Source organism: Arachis hypogaea, chromosome 13 (genome assembly GCF_003086295.3).
Source record: "Arachis hypogaea cultivar Tifrunner chromosome 13, arahy.Tifrunner.gnm2.J5K5, whole genome shotgun sequence".
NCBI lineage: Eukaryota > Viridiplantae > Streptophyta > Magnoliopsida > Fabales > Fabaceae > Arachis > Arachis hypogaea.
The window spans coordinates 70707729-70722351 of record NC_092048.1 but is presented as its reverse complement, the minus strand read 5'-3'; the positions used below and the strand labels follow the sequence as shown (position 1 = coordinate 70722351).

General features: G+C 41.4%; 1 non-coding gene across 1 annotated transcript; it reads right to left on the bottom strand.

Moving 5' to 3' along the window:
* Positions 1-14095: 14095 nt before the first annotated feature.
* Positions 14096-14203, bottom strand: LOC112739445 (small nucleolar RNA R71). The gene has a single exon (XR_003170381.1). It is a non-coding gene; the product is annotated as a small nucleolar RNA R71 (small nucleolar RNA).
* Positions 14204-14623: the final 420 nt, after the last annotated feature.

The window sequence follows — 14623 nt, the reverse complement described above, 5'->3', positions numbered from 1 at the left end:
TAGAGGTACTTATGTAAGTCCTTGGTAGGAATTTCAGATAAGCGAATGGAGATGCTTTTCGTTCCTCTGAACCTCTGCTTTCCTGCTATCTTCATCCAATCAGTCTTACTCCTTTCCTGGCGCTGGACGCCAGATTTGGGCAGAAAGCTGGCGTTGAACGCCAGTTTACGTCATCTATTCTTGGCCAAAGTATGGACTATTATATATTGCTGGAAAGCCCTGGATGTCTACTTTCCAACGCAATTTGAAGAGCGCCATTTCGAGTTCTGTAGCTCCAGAAAATCTACTTTGAGTGCAGGGAGGTCAAAATCCAACAGCATCAGCAGTCCTTCTTCAACCTCTGAATCTGATTTCTGCTCAAGTCCCTCAATTTCAGCCAGAAAATACCTGAAATCATAGAAAAATACACAAACTCATAGTAAAGTCTAGAAATGTGAATTTAACATAAAAACTAATGAAAACATCCCTAAAAGTAACTAGATCCTACTAAAAACATACTAAAAACAATGTCAAAAAGCGTATAAATTATCCGCTCATCAGACGCATACTTGGGATACAACCAAATCCCTGTGTATCCACCAGATCAAGAAAAGACCTCGTTTTTAATGCTGAAAGCGAACTACTGCTACATTGTGATGCCTTTCGGTCTCAAGAATGCGGGAGCTACTTATCAAACGCTAATGAATAAAGTCTTCTCAGATCACATCGGGAAAATCATGGAAGTCTATGTGGACGACATGTTGATAAAGACATAAAGTGAAGAGACATTATTATCCGACCTGGCTCAAGTGTTTGACACTATAAGGAAGCATGACATGCGACTCAATCCTGCAAAATGCACCTTTGCAGTAGAAGCAGGCAAATTTTTAGGTTTCATGCTCACACAAAGAGGAATTGAAGCAAATCCGGATAAATGTCAAGCCATACTCAACAAGAAAAGCCCAACCTGTGTCAAAGAAGTACAGCAACTCAACGGGAGATTGGACGCCCTATCCTGGTTCTTAGCAGGATCAGTGATAAGATCTCTCCCCTTCTATGCAACTTTAAGGAAGGGAAAGCAGTTCGAATGGACAACAGAATGTGAACAAGCCTTCCAAGACTTCAAGGATTTCTTGGGACAGCCACCTATCCTATCTCAGCCACAAAAAGGAGAACCACTCATATTATATCTCGCAGTAGAAAGCCGGGCAATAGCCTCAGCACTAGTCAGAGAAGACGAAAGTGGGCAACAACCCGTCTACTTCATTAGTAAAGCGCTACAGGGATCCGAGTTGAACTACCAGAAAATAGAAAAGTTTGCCTATACTCTCGTTCTAACATCTCGACGACTTCGCCCATACTTCCAGGCTCACACCATTAAGGTTCGAACTAACCAGCCAATAAAAGGAATATTGCAGAAAACAGATTTAGCAGGTAGAATTTTACAATGGGCAGTCGAGTTATCCGAGTTCGACCTCCAATATGAAGCTCGGACGGCCATCAAATCACAGTATCTGGCCGACTTCATCGCAGAATTCACAGATGCCCCAGAAATCCCCACAGAATGGAATCTCTATGTGGATGGTTCTTCAAATAAGACTGGAAGCGGCGCAGGTGTGATAATAGAAAGCAACCAAGGAACCCAAGTTGAGCTCTCCCTTAAATTCGGGTTCCCGGCCTCAAACAATCAAGCGGAATATGAAGCGTTATTAGCTGGTTTGAAGCTGGCTAAAGAGGTTGGAGCTCAAAAACTCAACATTTACAGCGATTCACAAGTAGTCACGTCACAGATAATAGGGAGCTACCAAGCCAAAGATCCCACCATGAAAAAGTATTTGGATAAAACCAAGGAACAGCTCGGACAACTCGGGGAGTATAAGATCCACCACATACCCCGCGAACAAAATGCCCGAGCTGACGCACTCTCGAAACTAGCCAGCACCAAACCAGGGGGCAACAATAGAAGCCTCATCCAGGAAATGCTATAGAACCCGTCAATCTTGGAAGAGGAAAAAGTCCTAGCCGTAACAAGTCAGGACCAAGGATGGATGACCCCCATAATTAACTACCTCAAAACAGAAACACTCCCCACGGAAGAAAAGGAGGCAAAGAGGTTAAAAAGGGAGGCACAGTACTACACTATCATAAACAACATCCTGTATAAAAGAGGGATCTCAATACCATTACTAAAATGAGTGCCGACCAACAACACAAAGGAAGTGCTAGAAGAAGTACACGGCGGTATTTGCGGCAATCATCTCGGAGCACGAGCTCTCGCCAAAAAAGTACTCCGGGCGGGATTTTATTGGCCAACTCTACAGAAAGAAGCTACAAAATTTGTAAAGTCTACCATGTCAGAAACATGCCAACTTTCACGTCGCCCCGCCAGAAGAGCTCATCAGTGTAACTTCGCCTTGGCCGTTTGCAAAATGGGGACTTGATCTTCTCGGACCCCTCCCCCAGGGATCAGGACAAGTTAAATTCCTCATAGTAGGGGTAGACTATTTCACAAAGTGGATCAAGGCAGAGCCTCTAGCCAATGCCACTGCTCAAAGAAGCCAGAAATTCCTATATAGAAACATTGTCACAAGGTTCGGAGTTCCACACTCCATCACCACAGACAATGGCACTCAATTCACAGATGCAGGCATCAGAAAATTAGTATCCGACTTAAACATAAAGCACCAGTACACCTCCGTGGAACATCCGCAAGCCAATGGACAGGCTGAAGCTGCCAACAAAGTCATATTGGCCGGGTTAAAACGGAGATTACAAGACGCAAAGGGAGCTTGGGCAGAAGAGCTTCCACAAGTTCTATGGGCGTATCGAACGACGCCACACTCCACCACAAAGGAATCCCCCTTCCGGTTAGCATACAGAATAGAGGCAATGATCCCAGTAGAGATTGAGGAAGGATCGCCTAGAATGGTTCATTACAATGAGGGAGCAAATTCCCAACTTCAGAGGGAAGAGCTCAACCTACTACCTGAAATTCAAGAAAGAGCTCGGATCAGGGAAGAAGCACTAAAACGTCGAATGGTTTCCAGATATAATCGAAGGGTAGTGCTGAGAAGTTTCACAGAGAATGATCTCATCCTAATCCGAAACGATATTGGAACAACTCGACCAGGAGAAGGGAAGTTGGCAGCAAACTGGAAAGGACCTTACCGAGTTGTAGAAGTACTTGGGAAGGGTTACTAGAGACTGTCCGAACTCGATGGACGAGATCTTCCCATATCATGGCACGCCTACAACCTAAGAAGGTACTACAGATAGAAAAAGTAAAGATCTCACTACTGGATGCACTCTTTTTCCTGAAAAGGTTTTTTAATGAGGCACCAAGTTGAGACTCAGACACTATCTGACTTAAAGGGACGAATTCCCACATGTATATATTTGCACTTTTCTTTGAATAAAATATATTTTAGATATTCTACAAGTCTTCAAGACGCATTAATCTGAAGCATTCATCGTCCAATTATAAAGCAACAGATCAGCATAAAGTGAAAAACAATTTCACTGCGCGATCACGATAAAGACAATCGTCCGATAAAGGTGAAAACGCGATTCACCTAAAAGACGATCTAAAGATAGCAACCACCTTCTACAAATCGGCAAAGATGAACACAGAATAATGTAAGAAGTTATCGAAAGTGATCCGGAAAAAGAACCTGACGAGGTCTTATGGATTGCTAAATAATAACTTAAAGACTGGCCGACGTTAAGAAGTCGGACCAAGTCAACCCAAGTTATAAGTAAACCCTAGAAAGAGGTCTGGCCAACCCTATTAAAAGGGATTACTTTAACTTAGAAGGGCCCGACATGACAAGTCAGCCCAAAATGAAAAGTTATAAAAAGTAGTCCCTGAAAGAGACCTGACAAAGGTCCAAAAAAGAGGACTACAAAAATAACTTAGAAAGAGGACGACGCAAAGAAGTCGACCTCCTACAAACAAGTTATAAACGTAGTCCCTGAAAGAGATATGACAAAGATCCAAGAAAGAGGACTACAGAAATAACTTCGAAGAGATCGACATAGCGAAGTCGGTCTCCCAAAACATAAAGTTATAGAAGTAATCCCTGAAAGAGACCTGAACAAGGTCCAAGAAAGAGGATTACAAAAGTAACTTAGAAGGGCCCGACATGACGAAGTCGGCCCAAAACATAAAGTTATAGAAGTAATCCCTGAAAGAGATTTGAACAAAGTCCAAGAAAGAGGATTACAAAATAACTTGATCCAACATGGCGAAGTCGGCCCAAAACATAAAAGTTATAAACGTAATCTCTGAAAGAGACCTGAACAAGGTCCAAAAAAGAGAATTACAAAAGTAACTTCGAAGGGCCCGACATGACGAAGTCGACCCAAATAAAGTGCGAAAGGCTACAAAAAGTAATACTTGGCCGAGACCTCACAAAAGGTCCAAACAAAACAGGATTTTTTGTTTGTTGCCTCAAAGGAATCAAAGCCACAAGACTACCAAAAGCCTAGAAAAAGTGCCTAGACGAGATAAAGATCGACACGATACTAAAGGCGCGAAGTTGTGATAAAAACAAATTCAAAGGGGCTACCCAAATCAGCCCAAAGAACTTGAAAGCTATTTTTTGTTTTTTAGCCTAAAGTTGCTAAATAAGCAACTAAACAAGTGTCAACAGTTAGCAAAATGAAATTTACAAAATAAAGAGTTTAAAAGCCCACAAGCTGGGCTATCTACACAATCAAGATAAAAAGTTCAGTTAAACATCAGAAGCCTTCTCAATAGCATCAGTACGGGGTGAAGGAGGGCGAGTCTGAATAGGCACAGCATCCACAGTATCATTGTCCCGATTTAAGATCTGGCAGTCAGGATCAAAAATGGGAGGGCCGACCTCGGCAGGAGGAAAAGCAGGAGCAGACACCTTGGCAGAAGACACAGGGAGGAGATCGACATCATCATCATCCTCGTCATCAGGGACAATCTTACCATCCCTAACAACATTATCCAAGCTGAAGAGAGTAAGGTCGGCCTCGGGAGCAATAATCCGAACTTGCTCTTTCAGGTTCTCATAAGTAGCAGTCACGCTGCCAACAAGATGACCCTGGAGCTCGGAGTAATCAGCTCGGGCGTTCTCCAACTCCGCCTTCAAACGCATTCCCTTCGGATAGGATGTAACATAGCTGTCTTTATGCCTCAGTGCTGTGTCCTCGGCCAGCCTTACAGAAGTTGCCAGAGAAAGTGAACTTGCCTTCTCGTTCTCCAGATCCTTCTCCAACTTGGCTACCTTTACTTCAAGCTCCTCCTTCAGACCCTTCATCCGATCAAACTCCTGTTTAGCCTCCTCCATAAAGGCTTTGGTGGCGTTGAGAGGAAGATTTTGAGCAGTTCGGTATAGGAGAGCCCCCATATACGCCATTCTAACACTACTTCGAGTTATAAAGTCCAGATGGCGAAGGAGCGACATATCGTCCATAGGAAGGGCACCGTAGGACCGATTTGTTGATCCAAAAATTCAATTGCATTAAAGTCAGGAGCAACAAGGTTGAAAGGCTCAGCTGTTTTTTGTTTCTTGTTGGGAGGAGCACCAGAACTAGAGGTAGAAGTTGGTGGAGGGTCAGCCAGATGAACCCGAGGAGTAGGGATCATCTTCCTCAGTCCAGGAGAACTCGGCACAGGTGGCTTCACTTGCACTTGGGAAGATCCCTCCTCGGCCGCCTTGGCCAAGATGTTCTGAGCAGCAGTCACCTTCTTTGCACTTTTGAAGGTCTTCATGGATTCATTGTTTTTTGACATCTTTGCAAACACAAAATTAGCCACAGTAAAGGGTTACAATCACAAGATGAGGAAGCCAAAACTAAGAAACAAGTATAGAAACAAGTCAGACAAATACCCAAAACAACCCGGACCAGGGATGGGTCATTCAAAACCTTTTTGTATCAAGATGGGGTGGTGCTCCCCATAAATCCTCCAGAACAACAACAAAGGCACGCTCAACATCGTCAAGCATATCCCAGGAATAGCGAGACACTCTCACATCCTTCTGCCACTCTAGAGGGAAAGAAGGCTCATCATTTTCATCAAGAAAAAAGGGGCGGGCCCCCTCGACAGCACGAACTTTAAAGAAGTAATTCTTGAAATCCTTAAAGGACTCATCATACATAGCAAACACTTTATGGCCCTCGGCAGACCTGAACGAAACCCAGGAAGCTTTCTTTTTCGAAGAGCCACCAGGCTTGGCGGAAACAAATAGATAAAGGAAGAGAGCCTGAGAAGGTGTTACACCTAACTCTTGGCAAAGTAGCTGAAAAATTTTGATAAAACCCCAGGAATTCGGGCGAAGCTGGGATGGGGCAATATTACACGACCACAACAGGTCGGTCTCAAAAGCAGTAAAAGGAAAAGTAACGTCCAGTTGACTGAAGAAATATTCATAGGCATAGAAGAAGGGACGCTCCCGCTCGATGGAGGTCGGAAAACAAACCCTCTCATCAGAATCAGGAGCAACAAGCTCATAATCCCTCTCCCAGGCACTGTTACCACAAATCCTATGACGCTTACTCAGCTCTATGCAAAATTCAGCATCCACAACAGAAACACACTTCAAAACAAGGGAGTCCAACCAATCGAACATCCCCTCAGGAACTCTGGAAGACATCTCTACAATGTTATGGCGAGAAGACATGAGGCCAACTAATCCTACAATAAGAAAAGAAGAGGGGATTACTAAAAACATCTTGAACAAGGGATAAAACAACTCGATCAATACGATACAGGCGAACAAACAGAAAAGGAAAACCCCAAGACTCAAACCAAAGTCCTGGGGCATCCTTTGGAGGCAGTAACAAAGCAGGGTTTTCAGGAAAAATCTACAGCTTGCACCCCAGCATCTCTCAAACAAGAAAAGAAGACTTCAAACAGTAAGCATTTTTAAAAGTCATCAAAATCACGGCCTTACAGTCTACCAGCAAAAAGCATTCCCAAACATCAAGCACGCCAAAACATCAAAGGCGCAACCTTTTTTCAGAATCAGACAAAAAGCAATCTTCAAATAAAGCAAGTAAAGATGCAGATTTTCTGGGTATCGGTATCAGACAGAAACAACAGAACATGCAAAGCCCTAAAAATATCAAGCAACATGAAAGGCAAAAAAGGTCATGCAGAAGATGAAGAAACTCCCAGAATACACATTTCAACAACAATTAGGCGCGATAAAAACAGAAAGATCCAAACTTTCTCTAAAGCAAAATCAAAACTTCATCACAAAGCCAAAGCAACGAAAGAAAAAGAAAATGCGAATGGAACTAACCTGGAGAAGAAAAAAGCTTCGAGGGAAAATGAAGGCGTAAAAATGGAAACTGCCCAAAAAATTGCAAAACGACACCGCAACGCAAGAAAAGCAAAATGTAGGCAAAGGACGGAGAGCGAGAGAATGAAAGAAGTTACGAAGAGGAGCGAAGAAGGGAAACCGTTTTCTGATCGCAAATTCAAAATAAAAGGCCACAAGGAAAAATGGGGCAATTAATACCAATTAATGAAGGTATTAAACCCTCGCACGTTCCCAAAGCGCTGATATAAAAGCGCGCACTTTTAGAGGAAAATGTTCTACATTCAAAAGCTGGTACAAAAGAATCGACAAAATGCTTGAGTTCGGCATCACTAGAGAAGGACCAAAGTCAAGGACTCCACCTCAAAAAAGAAGGCCGAGCTCAAGAAGGGACACTGTTCATACCCTTGGTCGAGTTATCCGACCTGGGATGATTGGCGACAAAGCGACCGACCTCTTCAGGTCAGGCTACCCAACCTCTTCTCAAAGAGGACGGCCAAATCGACAGGAAAGCCCAATAAAGGGCCCAAATAGAGGAACACGACCCAAATCCAAAGGCAATCCAAGCCTATAGAGATAAAGGCGGTTCCCTTGAAGATAAGCTGACTTCACTCGAAATAAGATAAGATAAGATAAAATAACTAACTTATCTTATCAGAAAGGTCAGCCCACACTACTATAAATACACTGGAGCACCCAGGTATAACTCATACTCTGATACTACAATAAACCTGCTTAATACCCGTGCTAACTTAAGCATCGGAGTCTCTTGCAGGTACCCCCCACCCTCCGGTGACCAAGGATCAGAAGTGCAGCCAGTCCAACAAGTCGGACACAATAGTTCTGGCCGCCACCAGCCAGCTGGACACATCACCTCCGACCAATACAGAAGATCTCGTCCGAGATCGACCTCTAGTTTCAGGTAACCCTCGGAACAGAAATTAAGGATAGGAGTGGTTCTCAGAATTTAGTGGCGGACCACTTGAGTCGCCTTGAGCACATTAAGGATGACTCCACTCCTATCAATGATGCTTTTCCATTTGATAGCTTGCATGCAGTATCTGAAGTAGTTCCTTGGTATGCACCTGTGGCTAATTATCTAGTTAGTCATACATTCCCTCCCAATTTTACTAAGCACCAGAGGGACAAGTTGAAGAGCGAGTCCAAGTATTATATATGGGATGATCCCTATTTGTGGAGGTATGGTGCTGATAAGATAATTAAGAGGTGTGTGCCTCAATCAGAATTCCAGTCCATTTTAGAGGCCTGCCACTCCTCAGAGAGTGGTGGCCATTTTGGTCCTCAAAGGACAGCTAGAAAAATTTTGGACTGTGGATTCTGGTGGCCTACGCTTTTTAAAGATGCTACTGGTTTATGGAAAGGCCTGTCACCTCCCAGTAGAGATAGAACACAAAGCATTCTTGGCGGTAAGAGAGATCAGCATGGGATTTGAGAAAGCCGGTGCGGAAAGGAAGATGCAACTGCAAGAATTAGAGAACCTTCACCTGGAAGCATATGATAACTCCAGGCTGTACAAAGAGAAGATGAAGGCTGTGCATGACAAGCACATAAAAAGGAGAGAGTTCACACCTGGGGAGCTGGTTCTCCTTTACAACTCCAGACTGAGGCTCATGCCAGGCAAGCTGAGATCCAGATGGGAAGGTCCCTACAGAGTAGAGAAGGCAGAGCCATACGGAGTCTTTCACCTAAGTCATCCTTCAAGCTCCAAATTCATCAAGGTCAATGGACATCGCTTGAAGCTATACCATAGTGAGAAGATGAAGAAAAATAAGGAGCTGGAGATCTTCCTCTTGGGGGATCGACCAACAGCAGAAGACTGAGCTACTGGACCGTCCAACTTAAGGACGTTAAAGAAAAGTGCTAGGTGGGAGACAACCCACCATGGTACGATCTTTCAGTTTTCTTCTTAAACTTATTTTATTTTATTTCGTTTTTCTCAGTATCCATTTCTCATCTCTGCATGAATTAGCTATATACTGCATTCTGCATAAAAAAAAATGCACACGACGCGCAAGCGTCGCCGACGCGTACGCATCATATGTGTGTGCGTGAAACATATGGATTGAACAGAGAGTTACGCGGGAGTGGCGCAAGAAGGGTGCATTGCGCACAAACTGACTCACGCATACGCGTACCTGACGCATGCGCGTCGATTGAAATTTTGGCACACCACGCGTACGCGTCAAGCACGCGCACGCGTGGATGTTGAAATCGGCATAACTGAGTATTTTGGCAGAGAGTTGTGATGGTGTGGGGCTGGAACTGTGCTAGGAGCACAGATCCTATCACGCGTATGCATCCCTGACGCGCACGCGTCGTTTTCCCATCCAGCACATCCACGCGTACGCGTCCCTGACGCGCACGCGTTGCCTCAAAATTTGGCAATCGTGCGTATTGAACAGAGAGTTGTGCGTACGCGAGGTTGTCTCCGCGCTAATTGCATAACTCTCAAGTCACGCGTACGCGTCCCTGACGCGCACACATCGATTGGAAAAAGCGCGATCTACGCGTACGCGTGAAGCACGCGTACGCGTCGCTTGCGACGCACAACTTAAACACCTCAGCGCCTAATTTCACATCTTCCACCCCTCCAATCCTAATTCTTCTCAATCCTAATTATCTCTTCCTTCTTCTTTCTTTCTTCTTCCTTATTATTTATTACTTTCTATTACTTTCCTCTTCTCTTCTTCATCACACTCATCAAGGTTCTTCTCTTCTTCCCCTTTTACTTTTTTTCATTATTATCTTACTTTATGTTTTCTTCTTCTTTTTCTTTTAAATTCATGATTTCTTTTTCTTTCTCCTTCCATGCATTTTTCATGTTGGTATTGGAAATTTATTTGGGTCTCTGATGAGCGGATAATTTATACGTTTTTTGGCATTATTTTTAGGTAGTTTTCAGTATGTTTTAATTACTTTTTAGTATATTTTTATTAGTTTTTATTCAAAATTCACAATTCTGGACTTTACTATGAGTTTGTGTATTTTTCTGTGAATTTAGGTATTTTCTGGCTGAAATTGAGGGACCTGAGCAAAAATCTGATTCATAGGCTGAAAAAGGACTGCAGATGTTGTTGGATTCTGACCTCCCTGCACTCGAAGTGGATTTTCTAGAGTTACAAAAACCCAATTGGCGCGCTCTTAATTGCGTTGGAAAGTAGACATCTTGGGCTTTCCAGCAATATATAATAGTTTATACTTTGCTCGATATTTGATGGCCCAAACCGGCGTTCCAAGTCAGCATAAAAATTCTAGCGTCAAAACGCCAGAACTGGCATAAAAGCTGGAGTTAAACGCCCAAACTGGCACCAAAGCTGGCGTTTAACTCTAAGAAAAGTCTCTACATGTGAAAGCTTCAATGCTCAGCCCAAGCACACACCAAGTGGGCCCGGAAGTGGATTTCTGCATCATTTACTCATTTTTGTAAACCCTAGGCTACTAGTTCTCTATAAATAGGACCTTTTGCTATTGTATTTTCATCTTATCATGGATCAATCTTGGAATCTTTGATTATTCCTTAGACCTTTATGGGGGCTGGCCATTCGGCCATGCCTGTACCTTCATTACTTTTGTATTTTCAACGGTGGAGTTTCTACACACCATAGATTAAGGTGTGGAGCTCTGCTGTTCCTCATGAATTTATGCAAAGTACTATTATTTTTCTATTCAATTCAAGCTTATTCTTATTCCATGATATTCACTCGTACTTCAACCTGATAAATGTGATGATCCGTGACACTCATCATCATTCTCACCTATGAACGTGTACCTGACAACCACTTCTATTCTATCTGCAATAGCTTGAGTGTGTATCTCTTAGCCTCCATTCCGAAAGATCGGAGTCTTCGTGGTATAGGCTAAAATTATTGGCAGCCATTCTTGAGATCCGGAAAGTATAAACTTTGTCTGTGGTATTCCGAGTAGGATCTAGGAAGAGATGACTGTGACGAGCTTCAAACTCGTGAGTGTTGGGCGTAGTGACAGACGCAAAAAGATCAATGGATCCTATTCCAACATGAACGAGAACCGACAGATGATTAGCCGTGCGATGATAGCGCATTTGGACCATTTTCACTGAGAGGACAGGAGGTAGCCATTGACAACGGTGATACCCAACATACAGCTTGCCATGCAAAGGAGTATGAATGATTGGATGAAGACAATAGGAAAGCAGAAGTTCAGGAGGAACAAAGCATCTTCATACGCTTATCTGAAATTCTCACCAATGAATTACATAAGTATCTCTATCTTATCTTATATTTTATTCATCTTTTAATTATCAATTCTCCATAACCATTTGAATCCGCCTGACTGAGATTTACAAGATGACCATAGCTTGCTTCAAGCCGACAATCTCCGTGGGATCGACCCTTACTCACGTAAGGTTTATTACTTGGACGACCCAGTGCACTTGCTGGTTAGTTGTGCGGAATTGTGAAAAAAAAGAGTTGAGATTACAATTGTGCGTACCAAGTTGTTGGCGCCATTGATGATCACAATTTCGTGCACCAAGTTTTTGGCGCCATTGCCAGGGATTGTTCGAGTTTGGACAACTGACAGTTTATTTTTGTTGCTCAGATTATGTAATTTTAATTTATGTTTAAGCTTTTACTTTTTATTTTCAAAAAATTTCAAAGAAAAATAATAATATTTCTATTCTGTTCTTCAGAATTTTTAAAAATGAATTCTAGAGTTTCATGATGATCTGTTGAAGTCTGGCAGGCTGTGAAGCCATGTCTAATCTTTTGGACCAAGGTTTCAACTTATCATCACAAGAGCTTGTTGATTTCTATCAATCTTGCTGTTGAATGTAATGATCTGCTAAAGCTTGGCTGGCCATTGGCTATGTCTAGTGTTTTGGAACGGAGCTTTCACAGAAAGCTTGGCTGGCTAGTAAGCCATGTCTAATTCCTGGATCGGAGTTTTAGACTAACATTGCATGATTCCTAGAATTCTCATTAAGAATTTTGAATTTCTTATTTTCTTTTTCCAAATAATTTTCGAAAAAAATTACAAAAAAAATTTTATAAAACCATAAAACCAAAAATATTTTGTGTTTCCTGTTTGAGTCTAGTGTCAATTTTTAAGTTTAGTGTCCTGCATGTTGTATTTAATTCCCTGCATTTTTTGAATATATGCATTATGTTCTTCATTAATCTTCAAGTTGTTCTTGATGATTTCCTTGTTCTGATCTTTAAACTCTCCTGTTTGGTGTCTTGCATGCATTGTTTGTTTTATCTTAGTTTTCCATGATTAGTTGCATTTTGATTATTTCTCATCATTAAAAATTCAAAAACATTTTCAAAATTATGTCTTTTCAAGTTAATAATACAGAGAATTGAAGATTTAGAACATACAGCAGAGGAATTACAAAGAAAAAGCTGGGCGTTCAAAACGCCCAGAAAGGAAGGAAAACTGGCATTTAAACGCCAGCCAGGGTACCTGGCTGGGCATTAAACGCCCAAAAGGGTAGTATTTTGGGCATTAAACGCCAGAATGGATACCATTTTGGGCGTTTAACTCCAGGAGGGCACAGGAGGGAAGATTTTGTTTTTGATTCAAATCTTTTTCAAATTTTCATAATTTTTCAAAATCAAATCTTTTTCAAATCATATCTTTTCAATCATATCTTTTCAAAATCAAATCCTTTCCATTTTTTCTCTTACTATTTTCGAAAATCCTTGCTAACAATTAGTGATTTGATTCAAAATTTCTTCCTTGCTAAGAAAGGTTCAATATTTGAATTTTAGAATCATATCTTTTAAATTTCTTGTTAGCCAAGTCATTAATTTTAAAATCAAATCTTTTAAATTGTTTTTCAATCATATCCTTTCAATCATATCTTTTTAAAACCCTATTTTCTCAATCATATCTTCTCAATCACATCTTTTTCAAAATTGATTTTCAATCATATCTTTTTTATTTCTAATTTCAAAATCTTTTTTTTTCAAAACCACTTAACTACTGTCTCAATTTTAATTTTCGAAAATCATCAACCAATTTTTCAAAATTTCTTTTAATTATTTCAAAATCTTTTTAAAATAAATTTTGAAAATTTTTCCCCCCTCCTCACCCTCTTCTATTTAAGGGACTAACACTCCTCCTCAATGTGCAATTCGGACTCCCTCTCTCTATAAGTTCGAATTTTCTCCTCTCTACCTCATCCTTCCATTCTTCTTTTCCTCTGACACATTAAGGAATCTGTATACTGTGACATAGAGGATTCCATACTTTCGTGTTCTCTTCTCTTTCATATGAGCAGGAATAAGGACAAAGGCATTCTTGTTAAAGCTGATCCTGAACCTGAAAGGACCTTGAAGAGAAAGCTAAGAGAAGCTAAAGCACAACTCTCTGTAGAGGACCTAACAGAAATTTTCAAACAAGAAGAAGACATGGCAGCCGAAAATAACAACAATGCCAACAATGCAAGGAAGGTTCTTGGTGACTTTACTGCACCTACTCCCGACTTCTATGGGAGAAGCATCTCAATTCCTGCCATTGGAGCAAATAACTATGAGCTTAAGACTCAATTATTTTCTCTAATGCAACAGAATTGCAAGTTTCATGGACTTCCATTGGAAGATCCTCATCAGTTCTTAGCTGAATTCTTGCAAATTTGTGACACTGTCAAGACCAATGGGGTTGATCCCGAGGTCTACAGGCTTATGCTTTTTCCCTTTGTTATAAGAGACAGAGCTAGAATATGGTTAGATTCACAACCTAAGGAAAGCCTGAACTTTTGGAAAAAGCTGGTCAGTGCTTTTCTGGCCAAATTCTTTCCACCTCAAAAATTGAGTAAGCTTAGAGTGGAAGTCCAGACCTTCAGACAGAAGGAAGGTGAATTCCTCTATGAAGCTTGGGAAAGATACAAGCAATTGATCAGAAGGTGTCCTTCTGACACGCTTTCAGAATGGAGCATCATAGGTATCTTCTATGATGGTCTGTCTGAACTATCCAAGATGTCTTTGGACAACTCTGCAGGTGGATCTCTTCATCTGAAGAAGACGCCTAAAGAAGCTCAGGAACTCATTGAAATGGTTGCAAATAACTAATTCATGTACACTTCTGAAAGAAATCCTGTGAATAATGGGACAACTCAGAAGAAAGGAGTTCTTGAGATAGATACTCTGAATGCCATATTGGCTCAAAACAAAATATTGATTAAGCAATTTAATATGATTTCGCAGAGTCTGTCTAGAATGCAAGCAGCAACAGGCAGTACTGATGAGCGGATAATTTATACGCTTTTTGGCATTGTTTTTAGGTAGTTTTTAATATGTTTTAGTCATTTTTTATTATATTCTTATTAGTTTTTAAATAAAAAT